The following is a 26,750-nucleotide window of genomic DNA, read 5'->3' on the forward strand; positions in this document are numbered from 1 at the left end:
AGCTTCCTGCCTTTATAAACTCAGCCATCTTCTTCCTCCTCAGCTGGGCTCCCTCATTATTCAGTCAGGGGATTAGGTAATCCACCTGATTCCCCTCAGAGGTGGCCTGTCCAGTTAACTGACCACCTTTTTAGCCTAGATTGACCCTTTCAGGGCAAGTATGGGGCAAATACCCCACCAAGGGATATACATGAATTATTCAAACCCTCCTTAATATACCAAGCATCACACCCTTTTGTTTCTATTCCCCATAAGGAAATGCATGGAGTGATGGGCACTGCTTACTTGTCTCCAGTGGACCCAGGACCTGAGGGATCCATCTTTCATGCAAGCTCTTTTGCTGCAAGCTAAGAACGTCTTCAGGTTTGGCGAACTTTACCCCCAGGACAAGGATCCAACTGTTCTGCTCTTGCTATCCTGGCATTGCTCTCTTCCAGTTGGCTGGATGCGCTGGTACCATCATTCTAACATGACTGCTCTCCGCTGAGCTTTGGGATCAAAAGGAACAAGATGGTTTATTTGTAGACACTCATTCGGTCGGAACATTTCAATAGAACATGAATAAATGCAGATAATAACCGCCCCAGTGAAGAGTCAGTCTGATGCATTTGTCTGAGTGAAGAACTCTCCTAGTTAGTATGGAAATCTATAGAAGAGATCTGAAGGGGAAATTAAGGTTATTGTAATTAGAGATGAGTCAACAGCCTTGCTCAGATTTGGGCAACCATGCAAGTAGATTGCCTGCCTGGTGGAAGGCTGATAAATAGCTCCCTCTGTGTGTGTTATGCACTGTCTGTCTGGTACTCTGGTATTGCCAGCAACCATCTATCAGGCTGCGTCTAGCAGGGAAACAGGCAACAGCAAATCTGGCAGACAAAGAACGGCCTCTACTTTAGAAACAAAAAACATCCCACATGCTGAGAGTTTAGAAACTTCTCAAAGTCTACAGCCCAGGGACCAAGGATTGGTAAAAAAGAGTCACACAGTTATTGGTCCCTTAACGTTCCATATCATGAGTGACTTATCAAAAAAAAAAATAGACATCCCCTTCCTGAAGGAATTTGAAGGCCCCAGGACTATGTGTAGGGAGACTGGATATTGTTTAATGGCTACAGAGCCTTTCTAATATGCCCCAGTTTGGTCACCATGGTTGAAATGTTACCAGGTGCTATCACATGGCTGCTGGGTAGGCTGCGTTAAAGGGCAAGGTGATGGCACTCTAGTTCCTAGCAGGCACGTGTTCCCTGTCACTGCTAACACTAACTGGCCTGCTTGTTGGCAGTGGCAGTAGACAGCCATGGATTGAACAGAAAGGCCACGCTTTGCCTCTCGCTTTCTTGGAAACGTTCACACTGTCTTGGGCTCTGTCTCCTGTTCCCTCTCTCAGTGGTGAGAAGCTGCCTTATTATAATCCCGAGTCTCCTTCAGCTTGTCAGACTACAGGTTTGCAAAGGCCACTTGCGTTTGCTGAGCGTGCTCGTATCTCCTTTTGCTGAGTGGCTTCACTCTAATCTATTGGCAGGGACATGGATACCTGACGCCTTGCTGCTCCACTGCCCCTCTGGGGAGATGTTTCCCAGCCACTGTCCCCAGGCTCTGAAGAACTAACCATAACTGTCTGTCCGCCTCAAGAATGTCCCGACTTGGACCCTTGTCCTAAAGGTTTAAACAATTGCTTAGCCGCCCCAAAGGTGTCTGAACTAATCCCTACCCCTGCGGGATGGAGTGGCTTTAATTTGAACGAGATCATAAAGAACAGAGAGGTGCCCCAGAAGGAGTCTGAATTTCTGTTTGACTCTGCGGGAGCCTCTGGTTGTAGTTAGACATCTCTACAAAGAGAGGGGCCGGATGGCGAATACCAGACCTGTGCATGGAGAGGAATCTCTCTGACTACATGGCAGGGATGCTAGACACCTTCAGAGCACCATGCCTGGTCAGGAACCATGTGGGGGCTTGGGTTGTGAGGGCTGGGGGTGGGGAGTGATGGGATGGGTTCATAACATGCAGAGCACCTCCCTCGGGCCCTGTGGAAATTCCCTCAAATGGAGAATGCATCCTGCAGCTCTTTACCTGTTCCACTAAGTTCTCTCCACAAGAGGGACCCCCCTTTAGGTGCTCAGACCCTACGGGGTGCAGGTGATGTAAGTATCTACATAAATGCTTAAATGAGAGGGGTGCAGGGGGTCCCTGGGCAGCCTCGTCCAGGACTATGGAGCCACGCTGCCGGGGAGCCGAAGGAGGGAAGCCTGGGACTGCAAACAGCTGGCTCTAGCCTCCTGCGGATCCCTCTGAACATTCCACCATATTTAATCAAATAAACAACCTCCCAGAAAGGGGGTGGCATTTATTAGGAAAAACAGGCCAGTTGGGTCCTCCCCCTGGCTTACAGCAATGTGCGCCTGTCCATTTCCTTGGAGTGACTCCCAGCTGGTAAAGCAAGGGGAGAACCAGGCCTTGGTTTCCAACAGTTTGACTCTGTCGATGGCCAGTTTGGTCACTGTTCTGCTGAAGCAGGCAAGCAGCGCCAGATGCAGAGCCCCTCCCCCCAGTAAGCTAGCTGGAGATCCTAGTGCTGTCTTGGATGGTGCCAAAGTCGTGTCTGGAGAATTCTGCTGCCTAACCTGGGTGTACTAGACTGATGCCTCTTGCAGCCCCTCCCTTCCTTTTAGTGACAGGATAATGACAGCTGACAGCCAATAAAAACAAGTGGCATATGGTGACCAGCTGCCTTCACAGGGATTACAGTAGCAATTGTTCTCTCCCGTGTCCTGGCTCTTGATGGTAAAAGCGCTTACGCAGTCCAAATCCCAGGGGCAACCTGCACGTCTTAGAGCAGTAGCCAGAGGTGGAAATGCATTTTTGAAAGGGCCGTACTCTGAAGCCACTAGGTATTTCCTCAGCGGAGAAATTGTCTCCATTTAGGGAACGAGTAGCCCCACTGCAAATGGGATTCTCGTAACTGCTCCACGGCTAGTCCCAACACCCTTGGGAATGCTAGATGCTTCCAATTGGGCTGGTGCTCCTCAGTGCTTTATTTTTAGGGGGAGGAGGCCAGGGAAATCCACCCCTCAAGCTATCTGAAGCAGGGCTGTATTCCCCTTCTTCCCCGCGTCTTTCTAGGTTTGCATCATTATTTGATAGATATCCTGGTCCTGATTCTGCCCAGTGATCCTTTCCCATCAAAAATACATACATACACCCCTGCACTGGTATCGTGCATGTAAAGGTCCAATCCTGGGAGATTGGGCATTCAGAGAGATGACTTTGGCCTTTGGAAAGGTGGCAATGAAAAAAAGTCAGGAATGGCAATTCCTCGCCTCCATCCACAATGATTTCTAATAGCCCCATACTCTTATCAGTCCAGCAGCATGAGAATAACAGTGCCTCATTCCGCCACAGTAATATAAACCAAATCGTACTCAGTGAATGAATATTGGATTTTTTTTTTGTATTTCATTGCCTGTTATTTGTGAGCTCTCATCGGATGGATTAGACTGCATCATTCTGTGATATAACTTGTCATGCTTGGAGATTTTGTCAAGGAGCTAATCAACGTGCCAGAAATGGAATCACTTCTCCTGGTCAGATGCAGCATATCCAATGAGATTCTTGGGGCATTTACAAAGCAGAGGGGGAAGTTTGCCGAGACAGAGGCCTTTCTGTTTAACCCAGGGGATAGTTTCCAAATAAAAATAACTTGATGGTCACATAGTTTTCATTCTTTTTTTAGGAGCAGTGTCTGCATTCTAGGCACATTTTAAACAACATACTGCAGCGCACGTTACTAAAGCATGCCTGAAAATAATGCCAGGCTCATTTAAACGATATCACTTCAGATACTTTTGGAATTCTGGAGCATCTTGAAGGCTGTTCAATTGTGATCTGGAATTTGAAGATGCTAGAGATATCTGGATCAAATGCAAATGCCCTTTAGATAGCTTCCTCGTTTAAAAAAAAATCCCCCAAAGAGGTTCTAATGTGGAAAATGAGGACATTTAAATACTTAGACTCAACATGGAGGCTACCTAAACAACCACAATGGAGTCCCAGAAGGCATGTATGCTCCCTAAGCAAGAAAACAAGAACAAAATCTGCATGGTTGAATGGTAAAGTTCAAAAAGTTGTTCAGGCCAAACAGGTGTCCTTTGCAATTGGAAATCCAGTTCGAGTGAAGCCAATAGGAAGAAGTAGGCAAGATGCAAGGTGGAAATTAGGAGAGTAAGAGGGAGCAGGAAGAACAAATAAAAACAAATCTCAAGACATTTTTACGTGTAAAGGAAGCAGGAAGTTTGCCAGAGAACTGGTGAGTCCACTGGACCAACAGAGGCTAATGTGAGCAATTAAGTAGGATAAGGACATTATGGAGAAAATAAGTGTTTTCTTTGTATCAGTTTTCACAATGGAGGGGCTCAAATTAGGTGAATGTTTGTATCTTCTCTTCCTACACACCACAGGACAGAGAGCGGAGAGAGACAGAGAGAGGTCCTGTGATTGTTAGTACCCTTTGGAGAGGATGACTTCAAGAGCCAAAGCAAACAAAGGATGCTGAGATCAGAACAGGGATCAGTGACAATGATGGAGTAGCAGTCTCTTCTGGTCAGAGGTTAGGGCCTGCAAGACCTCCCAGGTGAGCTGTAGAACATTTCCAGAGCAAACCTCAGAGACTGAGACCTGGATTTCACAAGAGAGTTAAGGGAATATACTGAATTCAACTCAGATGGAAGTGGCCACAGATTCCCTTGTACTCCGAGACTCAAGGGCACTTGCACCTATGGGGTTGTATGTGCTGTGGTCTCATTTATCTCACTTTATTAAAAGTGGACAAGTGATGGCACCAGTCTACTTATTAAATTGTTGCTTTTTAAAAAATGAATGGAAAGAATGACTCACACATCTGAAGAGGTTACAAACAACGACCATCTTGAAATGAATTTTCCTGCATCATCTGTAAGCTGTAAATTATCGGTTTTGTCTTTGTGTACATGTAAAATCTGACACCAGTTGAGCTGTGATTGTCCCCTTGTGGATCCAAGCCATGTTTTAATACAGTGCAGAGCACTGAAACTACGCTTGTCTACACATTGGTTGCTGGTTTCACCAAAATCATTTTATCCACATTGCCACTTCAGAGAACAGCTGACATTCAGTTTGTCTGAGTGAACTGATATTTCAGATATTTCTGAACTGACTTCAGTGATCTTTCTGTGAACTGACAGTTGGCTTGCAGCAGATGAAGCTGACGAATCAGTCGATCCTGGTTGAAATAGGAACCATACACCAGAAGCATATTTTGAACTTGAGTTTCTGTTATATTTGGCATTATGCGCGTTTCAAGTTTTTGAATAATTTTTTAGCCTTTCTGTTCATATCTTGATTGAATACTGGAATACTTGAATTGTAAAATCAATTACTTTAAAGTCAATGTACTTATACAATTCCTTTGCTGAATTTGAGTAGCTGGGTTCATCTGTCCCTATTTGCATTTTCTTGGGAACTTTTCTCTTCCTTGGAAGATTAGGCATTCCAACTATCTCCAACTTTAAACTTTTCTGTGGATTTGCTCCCAGAATAAGTTGTAGTGTTCATCTGATTGGATGGACTGACATGAATTCAGTGTCATTGCCATTCGAGCCTGGCTCTCTGACTTGCAGAGTTTGGGACAGATTTTCTAACACACTGAGGACTTTTTTACCTTGTTCAATACCAAAGAGGAAGTTAAACTTTTCCATATGAGCTACTATGCCACCAGTTCAGGGTGGTTCATTACATTCTTCTCAACCTCCCACGTTGCACACTGCGCAAGGTAGTTCTCAGAAACTGAAACCAATGCTTCTGCGCTAAGAGTCCATGTTGGGTAGAGGACACAGGTGCCTGGCGATGTACTTAACACTTCAGATTTTATGTCTTGAAATAATTAAAAATACCCAAACAAGATGTTCGGGTATTTTTAATTATGTTTCGATTTAGTAAGCAATTTCAAGAGCATCTCTGAGGATAGTCGGATTTTTAATAGTCTCGTGGGCATGCCAAATTCAAAGTATGACTATAGCAATGAGTATATGTTGCTTGTAATTCCTTCAGTTGAGTCTGATTGCTACACCTGAAATTAAGCCTACCATATTGGCAGCACCATTATAGCATTGTCTGTGACAGCTGTTGATCCTCAGATGTAGACACAATAATATATCTTTAATTACTGATGCCATTACCTCCGCCAATGTACAAGTTACATTGCATAATCTAGTGAACACCTCATAAACATTCATGTCATCACCCACATGACGCAGGTATAAACCCACTTGCCCTTGGTTGGAGAAGTCTGTTTTTCATCTACCATAATTGTATATCACTGTCCAGAAATTTTCTCAGCAATATCCCTCTGAATTTTAAAAGACTTGATTTCCATTATCTCCTCTTGAATAGCTGGACTTGGGAAATAGTCTCTTTTGCAGACACTTTGAAAGGTCTGAATCATATTCTGCCTGCAAACAAAGCAATTGAATGAAGTTACAGTCAGCATCTCCACTTAATGACATACGTTCAGCTTGTTCAGTATAATGACCGTCCAAGTCCTTGTCTGGTAAAATAACATGTGCTACTTAGTATTTTCATTTGTATCTTCCTGTTTCCTTCTTTCTCCTGAGAGTACTGGAAACTTAGTTTGTCACCAATATTCTCTGTGGCCTTTGGCAGGATATCAAGTGCTTCGTGATGGCATGAAGAAGCTTGGTGCCGCTCATATTTGGATCGGGCCTTTTTCCACTTAGGGAATCGAAACTGTGTGAAAGCTTAATCGGTGTACTTTGTCAAAAGTAGTTTGCACCTAAAAGCTGTACAATAATAGAAACAAAATGTGCTGTCACTAGCTTCAGAATAATGAAGCCATTGGAAATAATCAGATCAGGATGAGGAGAAAGAATGGCCTTTATTTCCAAAGTTACGCATGGGGAAAGACATAAGTTGTAGTTGATGAGGTGTCTGGCGACTGGCCGTTGGTTCCAATTGCAGGTGATGGAAGAGACAGCTCATCACTACAAGCAGCAGGAGTTAATCCACTTGTTGTTGAAAGGGTAGTTTCCTCCCTTTCCAGTTGCCATGTTTTAAAGCAATTTCATTTTAGGACCGTGAAAATATACACTTGGTTTTTGTACTTCACTTGGTCACTACTCAGTAAGAATAGTGCAGGATTGCAGAAAACACACACACACACACACACACACAAAATACTCTCTGGCAAACAAACATTTAGCTGGCCTCTTGGTTTTATACAGTCACTGCATTTTTTGTAGAACAATCCTGAATGTGGCAGAATGAGGCAAGGGAACAGTTAAACCCGATCTGTGGATTACCCTGGAAAACAATTGCTTTTATGTTTTATTTAGGTAACTCCATAGGGTTCCTCTCTCACTCAGACATCACGACAAGGGAAATACTACAAAGAAGACGATAGCTGAAGGCATGATGGGACCCCCAGGCATGATGGGACTGGAGTCAGAGGCAAAAGAACAGCCAAAAAAAACCCCACAGACTCCATCATATCTCACCTCCCAGCTCCCTTTGCGGAAAAAGTACGTGGAGTATGTGCAGCGGAAGTGCTGGGCGGTGGGGGAGAAGAAGAGCCAATCAGGAAGCTCTGGGATTCAGCCCCAGAGAAGTGGCCTCAGGCTGGACCTATCCCAGGAGCAGAAGTCCTCAAGCACAAAAAAGAGAAAGAGGGCTGCAGATAGAGTGGGAGAAGCACAAACACTCTGATGTCCCTTCATAAAAAGAGCAGACCTTGCTTGCTGAACCATTTTCCAGGCAGGGAAGAATGGAGTCAGAACCTGCTGCAGGGGATACCTCCAGCCTGGCCCTGCTACAAAGAGCCAGCTGATTCCCTGGGGGCAGGAGAGGGATTTCAAACAGCTGAGACCATCAGAGGACGGTGCCCTTCCTGGGCTGTAAAGAACAAACTGAATTATCAGATCATGCAAAACCAATAGTTAACAGCTAGGCTTATTTTTTTTTTAACTCTAGCCCCTCTTTCTCCCCCCAAATAAAAAAAGTTGTCTATGCCCCTGGGGAGGGGTGAAGATCCACCCTTACTCCTCTACAATGAATACCTACACACCTTGAATCTGAGAGGAAGGAGTAAGTGTGGCTATGTGTTGCTGCCCGCACCAGAGCAAATGGGGATGGAGTAGGAGCAGCCTTGGCTCCACTCGCTGACCAATGCAGCTGAATCAGTGTGGATGGAAGGAGGGGTATCAGTTGACTGCCGGAATAGGAAAGCGGTCAACTTACGTACTACCCCCTAGAAACATGGGGGAAGAGAGAGGCTCCCTGAGCCCTAGTTCCTTACCTGGTGTGTTCCTAGGTCTAGCAGCTACGGGCTGTCTCCTAAGGACATCATCTAGCCCAATGCAAAATGGGAAGAATGTAATATACATGCCCAAGCAGTTACACCTCAGTATCTCTTGACATGCTCCATTTCCCTACTGAGGGGTTATCCCCTCACTTGTGGTCTGCTCCCCTGATCGCATAGACACTCTGTCTACACAGCAGGGGAAAGTCTGGTATCATGGCATGTGTGACACAAGCCTGCCCTTTCCTGCTCAAACTCTCGGCTTGGGCCCTGCCATGCTACAGGCGGGCTGGGATCTGATCCTCTGTTGCCAGGGAAACACAAATCCGAACTCGGATCTTGACTACAAGCAGGGGGAGGAACCTATTTTGCCAGTGTTTTGTTGTCATCTGTAAATGCCCAGAGATGCGGCTAATGACTCAGGATCCTAAACAACAATTTTTATTAAAAAAAAAAAATTATCAAAGCTTTGCTGCTCTGCTTGAAAGTGCCAACAACAGCCGCCGTTACGAGCTTTATCTCGCTGCACTAAAGGCTGTTTTTAAAGCGGTGCATTGTTCGTACCGGCATTGAGGTGGGAATTAACAAACACCCCCATTGACAAGGCGCCATTGTATATTGCATCTTCATAATGAGATTTAATGAAACGGCCAACAACTAAGAATTAATGCAAATGACTGCAACTTCACACATTCCGAGAGGATTAAAATATCATTAATGTGGGCTTTTAAATATTTAAACAATATCTATATTTAAGAATTATGAGGCTTCAAAGCTAGTCTCCGTTTTATAGCCCTATTAAAGCAGTCACAGTGACATTTTATATGCTGAGACTAAGCAATAAATAAATAAAGTCTATTATTCAAACCACCATTGTACTGGATGGACAGGTTTTGCATCCCCATACGCCTTTCAGGTTACCCAAGGGCCAAAGCCATGTGGCAGGGCAGATTATGGGTAGTGGGGTTGGATATTTGAACATGCCCATTCAAAAGGCAAACATAATAAAAGCAAAGAATGTTGCTGAGGATTCTCAATCCATTTGTATATGGGAAGGGGGACTTTCAGATTCCTTGACATCTAGGCACACACCCCAGGCAGTTGGCATTCAGGGTTCATTCTGCTGAGGCGCGAGCCCAATAGGACTACAACTACCCTTCCCGGGAAGGATGGCTGCAGGATGTTTCGGTCTCAACCATGTATGGTTTGAAGACTTATAGTACCTGATTGACTTCAATGGCCATTGGATCAGGCCCATGGAGTGTAAATGCAACCCACCGGTTAGTGTAGGTTACAAGTCCCCATCTGTGCCAAATTCACAAAGAATGTGAGTCTGTTACAGCCGTGGTTAAGAAGGCTTGGTTCTTTAACTCAAGCTGTAACAGCTCTTGCTTTTACCTGTGGACGTCCCCGGTTCAATCCCCAGTGTGTATGTCAAAAGGGTGGCTATCATATTAAGCATGGCATATATATATATATATACACACACTCACATACACTGGGTTAAATCTGACCCGGCCGTGTCTGGGGCTGCAAGTTAATGAATTATACAGTACCCATTCTGAGATTTCCAAAGTGAGAGGAAGGATCTAGAGGCTTGATTTCCATTACCTGTAATGGGAAATGGGTGTCCACATCCCTTAGACATCTTTGAAAAGCTCAGGCCAGAAACGTGCTAGGCACTTTCATCACCCTGAGTCAGCATGACTCTCTGCTAGCAGTGGGGCATTCACCCCTACAGAAGGGTCGGTCTACCACTGCTCTTCCTTGGATGGGATATGCCAGGGCAGTGCAGGTTTAGTTTGGTGTAGATCCTGCAGAGGCTGTGCATCCCTCAGCCAACTTTTCAGGAGGTGGTACCCCTCTGAGGTCCCACTCTTGGCACAGAGGTTGCAGCCATTGGGCACTACCATGACCTTCGCTCTGGCAGCCGTTCTGCTCCTGCGACTCTTCTGCCATTTAGTTCCATCAGAAGATGTTACAGCCACGCTGGACACTATCCATTAAGTTCCAGCCTTGTCTCAGACTCAGTGTACAGGAGTAACTGGGTGAAATTCTCTGACAGGTGCTATGCAGCAGGTCAGGCTGGATGATCACAGGGTTCCTTCGTGCCTTAAAAATCTATGAATCTGTGAAAGTATCTGCTCCAACACTGCCTCCTGTAATGCCCCAGTTCTTGGCAGCCAGTGCAAACCTATCACATGCCACCTTCTTCTTCTTTGTCTATATTATATCAGCATCTGTCTATATCCAGGCATGCAGAAGGGCTTATTATCAAAAGAGCTTTAGTGGAAGCACCCAATTCGCCTGGAAAGTAGATAGAAAAAGGCACCGGGGACGACGGGACTTGTTTACATGCACTGGATTACACAACATTAGCAATTTGTTCTAATAAATGATGCTGCTTCTGATTCACTTTAAAATGTGAAGCTTGGAACTGCTTAGGATCAGGGCAATGATTTATTTGAAATAGACCTTTGGGTGCTTCTAACAATCGTGATGATTTTTAACGTTAGCTAGTGGGGCCAGATTGTGAACCACTCATTCAGAGAGGTGGAATCATTTTCTCACACAAGTAGCTCCCATCTGCTTCAATGGAACTACCTGCGTGAGTAACTGCTCATTACTCTGAGCAAGGGATTGACACTCTAGCCCAAGTTGATTAAAATAAAGAGCCAGATTCTGAAAACATGTATGGATGAAAGTCATAGACCCAGCACATGGCCTAGCAAGATGAGCTAATGAACAGGATCAGCAAATGGGGGAGGGGGCCTGAGGGGATTTCCAGGGAGTGCAAGAGGCAAATACACTCAACAAACATACTCTAAACTTAAACCAATAGTCCCTCCAGAAAATACACAAACAAAAACCCTACTGAAGTAAAAATAATGCAGGCAGAAGTCCAGCAGCAGAGTGGGGCGCTCCAGTTTATTGCACTGAATGCAGCATGTAGATGAAAAAAGATGGCAGAGAAGAGCTACCCAAGTTCAATACTCAAAACAGCTGGAGATGTGAGCCAGTGATTTAAATAGCATATGCAAAATTAACATACCCTTTGAAGATATTTTTAGCCTGAGAAATTCATTTTAAATACACCCCCTCCTTGCCAGAGCTTGTAACTGAGGAAACCAAAACACCTGGTTGTATATATTTTAGTAATTAAAACTCATTCATTTTTTTTTAAAGTCCTCACAGCAGTATAACTATTTTGGCTTGTTTAAACCAGGGTCATGAGGGCCCCAAATTGCTGACAGCTCAGTGTGGGGACTGAGCCATTCTGGGCTGAACTCTGTAAGACAGCCTCACAGTACAGAGGACCAAGGACGGGGTTGAATCCAGCTAGACAGAATATGATAGAGTGTCACAACAGCAGCACAGCCTACCTGGAGCATGTCAAAGCTGTGGTCTGTTCTCTGAGCTGGCTTTCTGTAGAGTACCAGGTCCAACTCAAGGCCTTGGTCTTTCTCCTCAATTAGCTCAATGATTTGGACCCGGGATATCTAAAATATCTGTGGCCAACAGCTTCAGTACTCAGGCGCAGTAGAGTTAACAAGCAGGAGACAGGCCTTTCACAGGGGCTAGTCCCAGGCTCTGGAACCGTCACTCAAATGCATATACAATAAATGGGTATAAACTGACTCTGTATAAATTTAGGATAGAAATTAGAAGAAGGTTTCTAACCATCAGAGAAGTGAGATTCTGGAACATCCTCCCCACAGGAGTAGTTCAGGGAAAACAATTCACCTAGTTTTAAGATGGAGCTTGATACGTGTATGAACAGGATTTTATGATGGGGTTGTCAGTGATAGCAGGCAGTTGGACTCAGTAGATGCATTCCAGTCCTATGTTCCTAACCACTACAAACCTCACCACTAGAGCTGGTTAATGGGAATGTTTTCCATCAATTTATTAATTATTATTATTATTATTTTGCAAAAAGTGTGTCCCTTTTTCTTGGGGGAAAATTGTCAAATTTGAAATGTTCTGATCAGCCACGTTCTCCACCTTACACTCCGTGTGCATAGTGCACGTCTTCACCTTGCCTTTGCTAACGGAAACAGCACAGTGCTCATATCACTATAGTAAACAAATATAAAGTAGAAATGAAAATATCACCCCACAGTTTCCCCTGGGGAGAGGGGGAGAGCCACGTGTGACAGCTACATGTGACAATGAATTTCTGAATTCAGGTACTCAGATACTACAGTGAGTGTAAGAACCGATATCAAATGGAACAGAATTGCAATATGATCCTGATTCTCATCCCACTGAGTCAATAGAAAGATTCCCCTTAACTTCAGTGGGCTTTGGATGAGGCCCTTGATCCATTACTGGGTGTCTTCTTATTTTGCTAGGTGCTGATGATTCCTTACTAGGGTGCTGCAGATAAAACTCTTGGGATGGGATTATTTCAAAAGCAACTGAATCAATGCTAGCTCCTGTCCCCCATGATCTCGGTTACTATCAGAGCTTGCCAAATAAACTGTAGCCAAGTTTTGTTAAGTGAATCTCCATTGAATAATGCAGATAAATAAGAGTTCCCTCGAGATCCCTGTTTTTCAGTAAGATGATGCAAGCTAGCTAAGGGTTTAGCAGATGTTACATTATCACATGATTACTGCTTTTCAGGAAGAATCCCTTACCGTACTGAGCAACTGTAGACAAAGGGAGGCTGTATGACTGCAAGCCACTGACGCTGAAGAACTTTCAGGGCCAGATCCTCAGCAGTTGTAAGTTAATGTCATTCCACGGAAGCCAATGGATCTGTGCTGCTTTATACCAGCTAAGATTTTAGCACTCCTGCATGTAGCATCCTTCATGGAACTTGGAGGGGGAAGCTCAGGTTGCAGGAAGGATGAATTTGGAGGAGACACAAGGAAGTCAGTCTGTGCACACATGGCTGGAATGTTAGCTGCAGTTGCAGCATCTCTGTAAATAGTTCTCTTAATAAAAAGCCAGTTTAGTTTTACAAGCATAGAGTCCTTTTGTGTCATAACCCAGAACCTCATACATAAAACACCACATCACACATAAAATAAAAGACAGTGAGCTATGTTCAGACAACATAGAGCACAAAACCAAGCCGCACCAGAAACATAAGGCCTGAATCTCTGCTGCTTTGATCTTAGAGTAGTCATTTAAACCTGTGCAATGCAGGTGCAAAAGACTTCCACTGGGAGAGTTCTAATTTGTAGTATTGTATATCCAGTTTCCATTGACATCGGTGCAAACTAACTCAAACCTACGGGGAAACAGCAAGTCTAACATTTAAGCTCCTGGACGTTTCCATTTCTTTACAGAGGGACACATGCAATAGTAAAATGCTACAAAAATCAATTAATCACTAATCTAATCATTTTCCAATCTATTTCCCTTCTCTGGCAGTGTGTTTTCTGTAACTTCAGCAGCCATTAATTGACATGGGCATGATGTAATTACATACAACGTATGAACGACCCCTAAATTCATTCACAATCTTTTAATGAGTGACAGAGCCAATCACAGCTCTCTTAGAATTCGTTGTTTCAGGGTTGAGAATTATTGCCTTATCTTTAGTGGCTAATTGATTAATGAAGAATTAGTGTTTGACATTCATGTTACTTCCTAATAAAAATTGCTGGCAGGCTAGCGAGGACATCTGAGCGGCTCTGCTAAGGTGTGTGAAGTGATAGCACTGCAAACTCCTGGAGTAATAGTTGCTAAGGAGCTAAGTCCCCTAGTGCTCACATTCCCAGCCGGGGGACTGATGAGCTCATCAGCAACTCCACACTAATCAGGGGAATGCTCTGGAGCCAGAGAGACAGCAGTAGTGGGTTTCTAAAAGCTAAAGGCTGTTGTTTACTGTAGTTCCAGCCCTGAGGCTTTGTGTGGGCTTTTCTAACCCACATGTTGGATACAAGTAGTTTAAAGATTAGAGCCAGAATTTACAGTAACTGAGACACATCACAAATATTTATTTATGTACATCTGCTCTACGTGTGTGGCTCATGGATTCCTCCAGCTGCGACCATTCCCCTTCCTCACTCCCTGGTGCTCACATGCTGACAACTCCAAAGCCCCTGAAAAACTTCAGTCTGCACTGATTAGGTGCAGGGGGTTCTCAAAGGTTGCCGGCGTGATGAACACATCATAAGAGAGAGACAGTCCCAGGGAGACCTCCCCTCCCATTCGCTCCAGTACAAAACCCACCCCTGCAACCACAGCAACTGCTGATGTGGAACTGTGAGATTAGGGAAGTATTTAGGGTGAAATGCTGGCCTCAGTGAAATGAATGGGAGTTTTGCCATGGGCTGCAATGGGGCCAGGATTTTATCCTTCCTGTATTTTCAGCGGCATTCTGCGTGGTAAGTGATCTGTGGGCCAGTTGGTGCAGCCTGCTTGTGCTCTCCATTTCATCTCCCCCTCACAGCTATTCCGTTTCTCTTAGGTGGAAATAAGGAAGCTAGCCCACACCAAATGACCTGCCAACTTGCTGTTGACCACTAGCAAGTGATCCACACACCACATGTTGATTCACCAGCAGCCTGAGATCCATCTGGGAGGGATGGCTGCGAAACCCGCTTGACAAGTGTTTGATTGGTTTAAGGGGGACAATTCTGAACCTCGTGAGACTGTGGGATCTAGTGGAAAAGGCACTACACTGGGACACGGATTCTAGTCCTGGCTATGCTGCTGACCTGCTGAGTGGCCCAGCCACTTCATTTCTCTGTGCCTGTCTTTCCTTTGCTGGCCTTCTCTAACCTGGCTCACTGGGGCCTCAGACCTTGGTTTGGGGTGAGGGGGGCAGGAGCTACTATAATAATAATGGACCTCATCTCTGTCCATGGGATGATATGTTTAGACTGTTCGGAGACATGTAACACACTCAGGCAGCGTCCTTTCCCCAGGTGCCCCTTTAGGAAAGCGGATGATTGTCCTGGTTAAACTCCTTAGTTCTCTAGGTGGTTCATCCCACTGCAACTGGAATGAAAAACTTACTGCAAAACACACCAGATTTCTTGCTTCCTGAAGCTTTGATCCCCAAATCGTGAGTTTCTTTAGCTGCACCCTGCAGGAGCTAATCTACCTGCTTGGCAGCGACGGCTAATCCCTGTTTAGGGGAGAGGGGGGAATACAATAGCAATCAGCAAAATGCTGCCCAGTCACTTTTTCTTTACTTGTAGAAATGGAAGCTGCTCAGAGGTCTCCTCTGAACGAACATCTCACAAGTCCCAGTGGGACAATGCTGTTCACTTCATTTCCAGGTTTCCTTGCCTGATGGAAGAATGAGCTCAGATAATTAGATTGATTTCCACTCTTCAGAAGAGTGGCTGCATTCCCATCCAACAGATTTTCTGGCACATCTGCAGAGAATTTATTTAATCTTATATTAAGGGACTGAATTTCTCAAGGAAGTGAACTCCTGTCCCAGTAAAGCTCATTGCACAGTCTGATGTTCTTGTCAGCCTCGGGGGGGAAGCCTGAATAGGGATCGCTATATGCAATGGGAGCTGGCCTCTTATTTGATCCTTTGGAGGGAGGAATCTTAGTCCTTAAGGGAAAGCATTCCTTGTGCATTTGTTTAATGGAGCGCTCTCTGGTTTACCATGGGATTAGGAGATTCAGAGCGACAGATGCTCTGCACTGAGTCTTCTCAATTTTAATGTTCTAAGGTGCTCTCTGTTACGCAGAGGGGAGATGCGAGGGCTCCAGCGGAGAGTGCAGCTTTACTGCCAAACTGGAGGAGCAATGAAATTGTCCCCCAAATACAAACACCCTGGTTTTGCTCAGGGTCTTCTCAGCTGCATGCTCTTGACTCTTATCTCCAGAATCTTGCTCAGCAAATGCTTCCTCCTTTTTCTACCGCATTTGATGGAACCCTGTTTAGTGTGGTGTATTGAGCACTGCACTGGAATTGCAAGCTATCGCTATAAGAGAGGGTTAGGTGGTTCCAGGTCTTGCTTGCAGGCTAGGGGGCTCTGTAGCAAAGTGTGCGAGCACCAGGTGGTGTCAATCAGAAAGAGCCAGTTTAAAGCAAGGTAGGGTGAATTGTGCCTTGCTGCCTCAGGGAGTAGCCTGTTTCCTCTCTCTCTGTTTTTGGTTCTTGTGTTATTGTTCTGAATTCTAAAGACATAAAGTCCTGTTACGCTGCAAACTTCCAGCAAGATTAGTTATGTTTGTATCTAACTTCTCGCTATGTGCTGTGAACGTAGCATTTAGTAGACAATGGGCCATATTCTCCTCTCAGTTACATGCTTTACTGCTCATTAGCTCATTTGGCGGGACAAAATAGATATTACTGTAGAATCTTAGTTTCTGTATTTTTTCTCCCACCTTCGTCCCAGTGACTCTCCTCTATTATTACTGTATTTCTCTTGTTTGTCTTACCATTTCCTGAGAGATGTTCACTGCCATGTCTCACTGGTGACAGTCCCATCTTCTGAGATTCTCAGATTTATGTCCGATAATTATGGACCATTTGAAAGTTTTCTTAGCTCTCTTTGCAATGCTCAGCAGGGAAACCCATCATGATTCTTCCTATAATTTAGTTTCTTCTTTAGCTGTTTTGTCTTGTCATAGATCAGTTAATTAAAATGTTCATTCCAGAACCACAATGCCTTGGGAGATGCATTCAGTGAAGTAAGTTCTTCCAAACTTTAAAAATTCTTCAGTTTGCTGGGCACAGTTGTGCTAATATATTGTGGGTCATACACGGCTAGTGTAGGACAGACACTTTCCAAGTAGCGAGCAAAATGTTGCGCACTTCCCATGCAGTATGAGGGAAGCTCTTCTACTAGGTTGGAATCCTAGTGATTGTACAGCTGACTGGTTCAGCTTTTGACCCCAAGGAGAGAAAAATGTATTCACCCTAAGAGGCAAGGCAGAAATGATAGAGGTTTACAGCGTAAAACTTACTTTCCATTTTGGGAACCTTGTGAAATGAGGCTCCACGAACAAGTGAGTCAGACATGGCATGTGACACAGTGAATGTGGGGCCTAGTCCCACCACAGCATCTCACCTGCTGTGTGATGTCTCACTGGGACATTCATTCTTTGTTTTGTCTATTTAGATTGCAAGCTCTTTAAGGCAGGGACTGCCTCTGACTCTGTGTACGTACAGTGGCTAGCGCAGTTTCAGGTAGGTCTTCTACCTGATACCATAATATAAATAACGCTAATAACAACAACTGAGGTGAAATTTATATGCCATGCAATATGGTCACGCAGGTCACTTAAAATAGCTATAAGAGGCGCAGAGGCAAATGCAGATTTTGGTGCTTTGAAAAGTAAGACATAAAAGGCTGTTTTTCCTCTGGGGCTGGCATGGCAATTTCATACTAAATTTACTGTAGCATATATAATTCTTTTCATGCACACTGTTTCTTCTGGAAGGGTTGTCTCTCCCATTTGCCTTTTCAAAAATACAGGCGGTACCATAAAAGTTCATGAATTTGGAGGCGGGGGAGGGAAGTGGAAGAGATTAGATAAGTGTGATTCCCACCAGGTTATAAGCTCCTATGACTATACTTTGCCTATAAAGAGGCCTCCCAGAAATCACCTCAGTGTTACAGTAATGCTGTCAGTTTGGGAGGCTAAATGTTCTTTAATAAGCCTTTGGTGAAGGTATTTGCATAAGCGGCATAACATTACCCACCATGCATCAGTGCGGCTGACAGCTTTAAAAGCATCTGATGAGAAGCCAGGGATTGGGTGGGTTTAGCAACGTCAAGTAATGTCCTCTTCAGATCTCCTCAGGCTCTCCACGTGGGACCATGCTTTGACAGTGCAGAGACGTAGGTTGCATTCTTGCCTGGCCCCAGCCTGCAGAACTCTCCGCTACTACAAACTGCCACAAACCTCACTGTATTCTGGTCTAAATGCACGCTGCACCACCTTGCCTTCCCCCAGAATGACACATAGCATACTGATATGCACTAACATTTCTGCACATGTACCCTGCACGTAATAAATGTGGAGAGGAGAATGGGGAAGAACCGTGTTTGATAGACATTAGTTGCCTTGTTTAATGGGAGTCCTGCATGAGAACAGAATAGAATAAAATCTTAAAACCGATGAATTCTGATACCTGTAGGAGGATAGAATTGAAACCTGAGGATCATATTCCCAGAATCGTGCAAAACCTAATCACACCACTGGTAAATCGATGTAATTGCCACCCCTCATGCCTGCCCCTTCTGGTGGGGAACAAAACAAGTGAAGCTGCAGTCTTAGCTGAGCGTGGAAAAGCCTGTGATATCTGAGCTGAAGAGCGATCTCTCATGCTGCAGGTGCTGCCTAGTCTCCACTGGCAGAAGACATGACGAGCACTCACATTTCCAAGGCACCTTTTGGCTCTGCTAACCCTTTTCTAATGCACAAGAGACTGCTGGGGGCAGGGATGGTGCCATTCAGATCCCTGTGTTTAATACTTTTCTCTTTTATTTCTCATTTTGTTTTACTGCCCTTGACGCACATTTGTTTTGCTTTGCATCAGAATAAAACGAGGACACTCCACGTTTCCTTTTCTCCGCTTTGATCGGAACACAGTTTCTCCAAACAGCGCTGCTCTGATTAAATCAAGCCGAAGACAAATTGAAAGGGCTTGTGTCTGATTTGTAAAGCTCATGTAGGCATTAAAAAAAGAGAGACAGAAACATCAGAAACATCCAGTTCCATTTTCAGACTAACGAATGCATCAGATGCAAAAAACAAATGTCATTAGCACGTTCTTTGAATAGAATGAGGGTTTCTCTCATTTACTCACACAAGTTTTGATTAACGCCGCATCAAAAGAGCTCAGTGAACCTGCGAACCAAGCGGCTGTGGTTTAGTGTCTAATTATTAGACAATATTGTCTGCAGCTAAAGCGGATAGGCCGTTATCTCTGGGGACAGGCACTGTTTCTCCACCATTTCTGCAGAGCTGGCTGGAAAATGCTGAGAGTAATGCAGTACTTGCCAAGCGAGGCTCTGTAGGAAACAGGGTGCAGCTGCTTGTGTGACTTCCTGGGATACACCCTGGAAAAATGGCATCTCCAAGAGCCATCGGCAATGCAGTGCTCTCCCTCTGTGGGTGTTCGTGTGACTTACTTTCTTTGGCAGAGATTGAGTCTTGTGGATTTGTTCTTTCCCAGCCCCCCAGTAAGCTGCATTTTAATTCCAAAATCCCAAAGCAAAACAAAACACCTCTTTGGAGAGGTTGGTCTTGTGATTGAGCCAATGAACTGGGAACCAGGAGATTTGGGTCCAGTTGCTGGCTCTGCCACAGACTCACTGTGTGACCTTGGGCGAGTCGTATAATCTCGCTGAGCCAGATCCCTATCTGTTAAATGGAGATACTAATCCTTCTTCTATTGCAATACACATGATACTAAAAACAGGGTCACTGGACCCAGGCACACTGAGAAAGCCCTAGTGAAAACTGGCCATAGACTGATGACCCCAGAGACTGCTGGCTTAGGGAGGACAGGTGCCACATGGGCACTGCAGTTTCCTCCCCACCCCATACCAGTCAATGGGCCTTACCCCTTTGTAGGAGAAGGCAGTTCTCTTTCCAAGGCCCATTCAATCCTTGACCTCTCTGGTTCCTCTAAGCCAGTCTGGGGAGGGTGTTTTTGACTTGGAAGGTTGGACTCAGCAGTCTCACAGTGATTTAGCTCCTTCAAGTTGTTGAAATGTTTCGGTGCCTTTTACACGATCTTCTATTGAGGTCCCCCCTCCTGCTCCAGGAGTGGTTTGTGCCAGTTCTAGGGAACAGTCAAGGCAGAGGTATTTCTGTATCAGTTCTGGGAGGCAAATGAGTGGGAGGAGATTCTGAGGGCTTAAACTAGCGCTAAAAATGAGCTAAAGGCAGAGGCATAATTTCTACAACAGCTGCCCTCAGAGCCCCTCAACTATTCCTATTAATAACTCACAGCATCTGCGGAAGGAGGAAAGTAAATTTGATGCCACAGAGGTTTTTGATACTGTAAACATGAGATTTTTGTTCTCTCCAACCTCTGTATTCCAAGCAGCAACCCTTGGCAGCAGAACCCCGGCACTTTTTGCTTTCCTGCAGCCTCTCATAAATCCCTCAGTTATCTGGCTTTTTCTTCCAAGCTCCTGTAGTGGAAGGCAGTGGGGTGCAGTGGCTAGAGTCCCACTGTAAGAGTCGGAAGACCTGGGTTCTGTTCCCACCGCTGCCACTAATTTGCTATGTGACCTTCAGCAAGTCATTGCATCTCAATCCCTTTGCTCTAACCACAGCCCCTGGAAATATTTCTGCTCACAACTGCAAACGCTTCTTGATCCGCAAGAGCAGAATGCCCATCCTCAGAAAGGAACCCCTTGTGTGGCTGAGACACCGACTGCTCAGAAGTGTTCCTGAATCCTGGAACAAACTGGTCAATGGCACCCCTTCCTGGTCACTGCTCACTGTAGTTCATCTCATTAAAAAAAACGAACGTGTCTGAGTTGGCACAGCCTGTGGGATCAAACCGAACCCTCCCAAAATGCGAGAGGCACTTTTCTCTTTTTGCTCATGACGCTGGTTTTTAGTTCCTAAGGTGCATGCATTTTGGAACAATTCTGTATTATTTATTCGGAGATTAACCTCCCACGTTTACCAGTTCCCTCTGAATGGCTCCAGTTAATTGCCCCCTGGAAAGTGCAGCATTATGGAGATGACATTCCTACAAAAGGAAGTTCTTCTTCACACAACGCACAGTCAACCTGCAGAACTCATTCTCGTGGGATGTTGTGAAGGCCAAAAGTATAACTGGGTGAAAAAGAGAACTGGATAAGTTCATGGAGGGCAGGTTCCATCAATGGATATTAGCTAGGATGGTCAGGGCGCCAATCCCATGCTCTGGGTATCCCTAAGCCTGCTAGAAGCTGGGACATGATGACAGGATGGTTCACTTGATAAATTGCCCTGTTGTGTTCATTCTCTCTGAAGCATCAGGCACTGGGCATTGTCAGATATTGGGCTTGATGGAGCACTGGCCTGATCCAGTATGGCTATTCTTATGTTCTTATTCCAGATGAAATGACAATGTCAAGAGCTATTCTTTTCCAAAGACAACTTTGTTTAATGATTTCATGGATGCAGTCCAGTGATAATCAGAAGGCAACTGTTGCTTTGATGGGCAGTGCCAGAAATCAGGCTGGGGTAACTCAGGTAGCTTGCCATTCTGATCCGAACATCACTAATCTCATCCCCTCCCCTTCCCTCGGCGCCTGGAGACTTATGCCTATCGGGAGCCTTCGGCACATGTTAAATAGCATGCACTGGCATTTCATGGGATGCCTGCATAGGGCTCTGGGTGATTTTCCTTTGGTTTATGTTTCCTGTTGGGGAATGCACGGGGAACCCGTTTGCCTGTGGTGGAGTGCAGGAATGGGATTGTGAGCACTTTTCTACAGGCGGTTCCGCTTGGCGCACCTACTCGCTGGCTCGTTAGCAAAGGTGGAATTGCACAGGCTTGTTGGGCGACGCTGAAAGCCACAGCCTCCCGGGAACACAGTTAGGGTTATACACTGACATAGGTTCTGGATGGACACGTGGGGTCAGATCCTCAGTGGATATGAGTCGATGTAGCTCCTTTGCCTTGTACTAGCTGACGATCAGGCCCTAGGTGGATTGCGCTGGGAGGCAACCCCTGTGTGTGATTTATACAAGGGAAAGCCATTCCCTAAGCCAAGAATTAAACAACATGGACATCAGATGATGGTGCAGCAGCAGCCAGAGGGTCTCCAGTGCAAACAAGATGCACTGTTACTAATCACGTACTGGTAGCAAACCAAGACCTTTGCCTTGTACAGCGGCCGAGGGCTGGAACTACTGCTTTATCAACCTATGCCATAACCTGACTGATGCTGTTTTAAGCTGCTCATTGATCTAAGTGATCACAGGACCGACAGCAGCATCACTAGGGTAAAGACACCAGACAGCACCCCCTGACAGCTTTCTTTTTTGAAATGGAGAGATTTCAAAATCCTCTATACATTCAAATGAACAATAGTCCTTAGCCTTTTACAGCATGTAGTGCTATACAGTGAGCCAACGTCTCCTTCTAGCTACGCTGCTGCAGTTCCACTAACGTTAATGCACCAGTGTAAATGGACACAACTCTATCCTCACAGCCCCCTTGCCCAGGCGATAAGATTACAGATGGGCAAATGGAGGCACAGAGCAGGGAAGTGATTTGCCCAAGGCCATGCAGTGAGTCAGTGGCTGACTCGGGAACAGAAGCCAAGAGTACTGATGCTCAGTCACATATTTGCCTTATGAGGTGATGGCCACACTCCTCCTGACGAAATTAAAGGAAAAAGGGGGAGCCGGCCCAAAATGAGCTGCTCCACTGGGGGGATCCTGATCCCTGGGCCAATGCAGGAAGCACCATGAAGGATGGAGGGACGTATACCATGACTCAGGCTAGCTTATGCACCAGGTATTATCACTGGGACATGGGCTGCCGTTATGGTGGCCTGGGTTGAGGGGGTGGTGGTGGTTGGAAGGGCATAAAGGAAAGAGAGGCAACGAAGAGATTCTGGAGGAGATAAAATCAGTATTAGTCAGTGCAAGAGCATGTCAGCGTTGGATTAGTTACCCAGCTAAAGACAGGGGCCTCACTGTTTTCTCATTTACCCTGGTTTTATGCCTGGTGTAACCGCCCTGACTCCATTGCATTTGTTCCCAATTTACACCCGGCTGAGTGGGATCGCAGTCAAACGCAGGAAAGGAAAGCACCAACATTTGTTTCTCATCAGAAGATGGATTGTAAAAAAACCCGGTCACAGTTCATTGCACCTGGAATTCGGTGTCTGTTGATTACAAATGAACTTTGCCTCTTTAGGTGCAGAAGGCACTTCAAGCAGCGACACACTCCATGTCAGATCTGCCCTGGGACAGCTCCTTTTATACCTGACCCAGGGTCAGTTCCATATATATTATGCGACAGAGACCCATGAGTTGCTGTCTGGGGCAATAATTTGGCCCAGAGCTCTAGTATCTTTATGTAAACCCTAAGGTTCATTAAAATCATGTCTGTAAATATTTGCAGTTTTGAATCTTATCCAGAATAAATCTACCAAGACAAATAAAATTCCCCAAAACCAACACTCCATAAACTGTAACTTTAGACACCGTTGAAGCAAGCTAGGATTAGACCGCTTCACTGATGCACAGCTAGGAACAGCAAGATTCTTACTGATTGTAGTATCAGCTCTATTGTAAATGAAAATATATAGAGGTCAGCTCTGATGATCATTTTTAAATCAATAACACAACTGATGTCCACCAAACCTTAGAGGCCTGTGACAATCATTCCATCTGGATGCCTGCACCAATAAAATATACCCTATGAGTGAAATTCAAACACTTTGTTAATGTTCACCATCAATGTGAGCTGGAAGAATATCCTCCATTTCAGCATATTTTGGGGGACACCCTTTTTCATACCTAACAGAGTGTCCGAGGAATGGGTACATTCAATGTAAGTGAGTTTGTTATGAAACTAACAAGAATTTTTAATTAATTTTAGCTTTGTAAATTAGCGGAAACTCTATTAAATCAAATCAAAATGTATATTTTGCAGCATATTACCTGCAAAGAGAACATCAGTCTGGCACGATATCAAGGACATGGGTATTGTATCTGAACAGAACTGGAAGTCTCGGCCTGGAAACTTATGCACATGAATAACTTTATGCTGGCGATTACGGGACTATGCCTATAGTAAAGGTAGTCACATGTCTCCGGGCCTGAGTGATGGGAACCATGTTACCTCCAATATCTGCACATCAGCACGTTTATCTATGCCACGTTATAAATAAATATATAAATTTCAACAAATGCATCCAAGTGCTTCTTGCAGATCTGCAGAGAAAGTCACCTTTCCCACGAACGTTTGAATTACAACCTTCGACTCTGTATAGTCTGTGTGGCGCTCATGCCTTGATCATTGACACATCCAGAGAGCTCACATTCTATAAAGACAATGATTACTCAGGACGTCTGATTAACGCTCTTGGCACAACCTAAGCTGCTACATGTGCCCGGCGTTATCCCAGCTCAGTTCTGATTTAGTACATTCTTCTTCAAGTGACATTTTGGTTGTCTTCCCTAATACCAGCAAAGCTGGCTGCAAACAGCGATTTCCAGGTTGCTATGGATAAGGAATGAAATATTAAAAGGGCCTTGTGCGGTAATAAACTCCAGCAGGTGATTTTTAATTAAGTCACACCTACCAAAGAGAGTGCTAGTGGTTTCATTACCTTCTCAGAGGTATTTTCCCCCGAGCTAGTGCAAATCACCTCTTCACGTGGATTATCTCTCACGCTGGTGATAGCCCTGGAGTGTGAACTGTGCTATGTACCCACAACATCAACAAGTAGGATGTAGGCTCCACCACCACTTCCCCCGCAGCATTCCTTCCTCTGCCAGTGTGCATCACCCTTGACTAGAAGAGGCCACCAGTAGAAGAGCGTCCCTAATATAAGAAAGGGGTTGATATCCTGTTCCTAATCCCTTAAATTATCTATTAGATGGATGGTCTAGTGGGAAGGGCATATCCTGGTAGTTGGGTGACTTGGGTTCTATTACTTGTTCCATCACAGACTTCCCGTGCAACCTCCTGCAAGTCTCTGTGCCTCAGCTCCCCATCTGTGCAATGGGGATAACAACACGGCTCTACCTTGCAAGGTACATTTAAATATTAGGGGGTGCTCAGATACTATGGTCGTGGAGACCCGAGACAGGTTCTCTCTAGTGCTGTAGACTATGAAAGACCCATACAGGGGCGAGCCACTGTCTCTGCCTCTTGCCAAGTTTACAGTCCAGACTAACGGCAACTTTGGGGAATATACTGAAGGTGGACTGAGCAATTGGTTTGTAGCGGAGAAGAGCTCAACAAGCCTGTGGGAAGGACACAACCCCTGGGAAAGAGGGAGCATCCCTGCTTGTTCTCCAGCAACTCCTGTTAGCTGAGCAAACCTGCAATGAAGAGGGGACTCTCAGTCATAAGGATGGATCAGACCAGTACAAGGCCCTTCAGGGGCACATGGGTTTATTGTATGGCTCCCCTCCCCTACTACAAAAGCACTGTTGAGCAGTAGCAATATTTTATAAATGGTGATACCCAACAGGTAGCCTTTGCCACAAGGACCTCATGCTTCTGCCAAGGGAGACGTGTTTCCTTCACTCATGGTTTGTTCTTTAAAATTTGGCCTCAGTTTGCACATGGTCCTTATGGCCATGAAATTCAGATCGGGATCCAAACGTCCCCTGAGTTTCTGGGCCCATCTCTACTCACTACTGATCGAGCACCTGACTGCACGGAAAAACACAAATGTCGTCCCCACCTGGCCCCATCGGAATTCACCCCCTAGAGCTGCTGTCAGCTCAGCCAGATGTTTTCACTGCAGGTAGCTAGCAAATATTCCCTAGTGGGAGTTTTGGGTAACAAAGTTGCTTTCCCTTCCTGCTCTTCACTCATCCATTGTAGCTCTTTTAATAACAGCCTGCCTTGTGTGTACCTGCCTATTAGGCGATTAGAGAGATAGTAACTGGGATTGCTTGTTGAATGGAAATACTCAGCCCCACTTGACACCACTGTCTAATGAGCATGCCTCCCGGCACCACTCAAACATGGAGATAGAGACAGAGATGTACAAATTGTAGTTACAACACTTACTCACTAATCTTAACTCTGATACCAGCCATGGCTCTAGGCAGGTAATTACAGTATTTGTGTTATCTCTGCCTGAAATGGTTGTCGGTTGCAATGGGGGATGTTCTCAGAGGAAGCAAAGCTTTGTGCTGAATTCCTTTTACCTAGTCCACATTTGCGTGATTGATCTGACATGGAGCAGGAGGACAAGACCAGATTCCCGTCGGTATTTGCTGCATTCCATGACTTCCTCGTGGAAATGGATTTACCTGGAGCAGTATCCACAATTTGGCCTTATTTCTAGAGTTCACTAGGAAAACCACAACATTTTTCCTACAAGAAATATCAAACAAAAAAACGTTTGAAATGTTGTGGTCAAAAATGTCTGTTTTCTCAGAGGAAGTTTTGAAATGATTTGAAACATAAAAGGTTCTTCAAATGTGGAGATGAAACATTTTTATTATTAATTATTCTTCATATTATCGTAGCACCCAGGAGCTCTAGTCATTGATCAGAACCCCACTGTGCTAGGCATTGTACATACACAGAACATTAAGGTTTGGTCCAAGTTGCAAGGCACTTACAATATCACTACAAGCCAAGAGACAACAGATGGATACAGACTGATGGGGGAATGCAAAGGGACAATGAGACAATATAAGTGACAGGCAGTTGTTAAGTTTCTTTAGTTTCTTTTTTGGTTTAAAAAAAAGAAATGACAGTTTAACTTAAAACAAAATGATTTTTTCCATTACTTTTTGAAAGATCCATCCAAAA

At 44.9% G+C, this 26,750-nt stretch overlaps 1 long non-coding RNA gene across 1 annotated transcript in view; it reads right to left on the reverse strand.

The window, feature by feature from the left end:
• Positions 1-285: 285 nt before the first annotated feature.
• Positions 286-26,750, reverse strand: part of LOC135976043 (uncharacterized) — an 81,915-nt gene continuing 55,450 nt past the window's right edge. The window contains exon 3 of the long non-coding RNA XR_010593272.1: positions 286-488. This is a non-coding gene — a long non-coding RNA (uncharacterized LOC135976043). The remainder of the gene's footprint in view (positions 489-26,750) is intronic.

This window comes from Chrysemys picta, chromosome 16 (genome assembly GCF_011386835.1).
Source record: "Chrysemys picta bellii isolate R12L10 chromosome 16, ASM1138683v2, whole genome shotgun sequence".
Classification (NCBI taxonomy): Eukaryota; Metazoa; Chordata; order Testudines; family Emydidae; genus Chrysemys; species Chrysemys picta.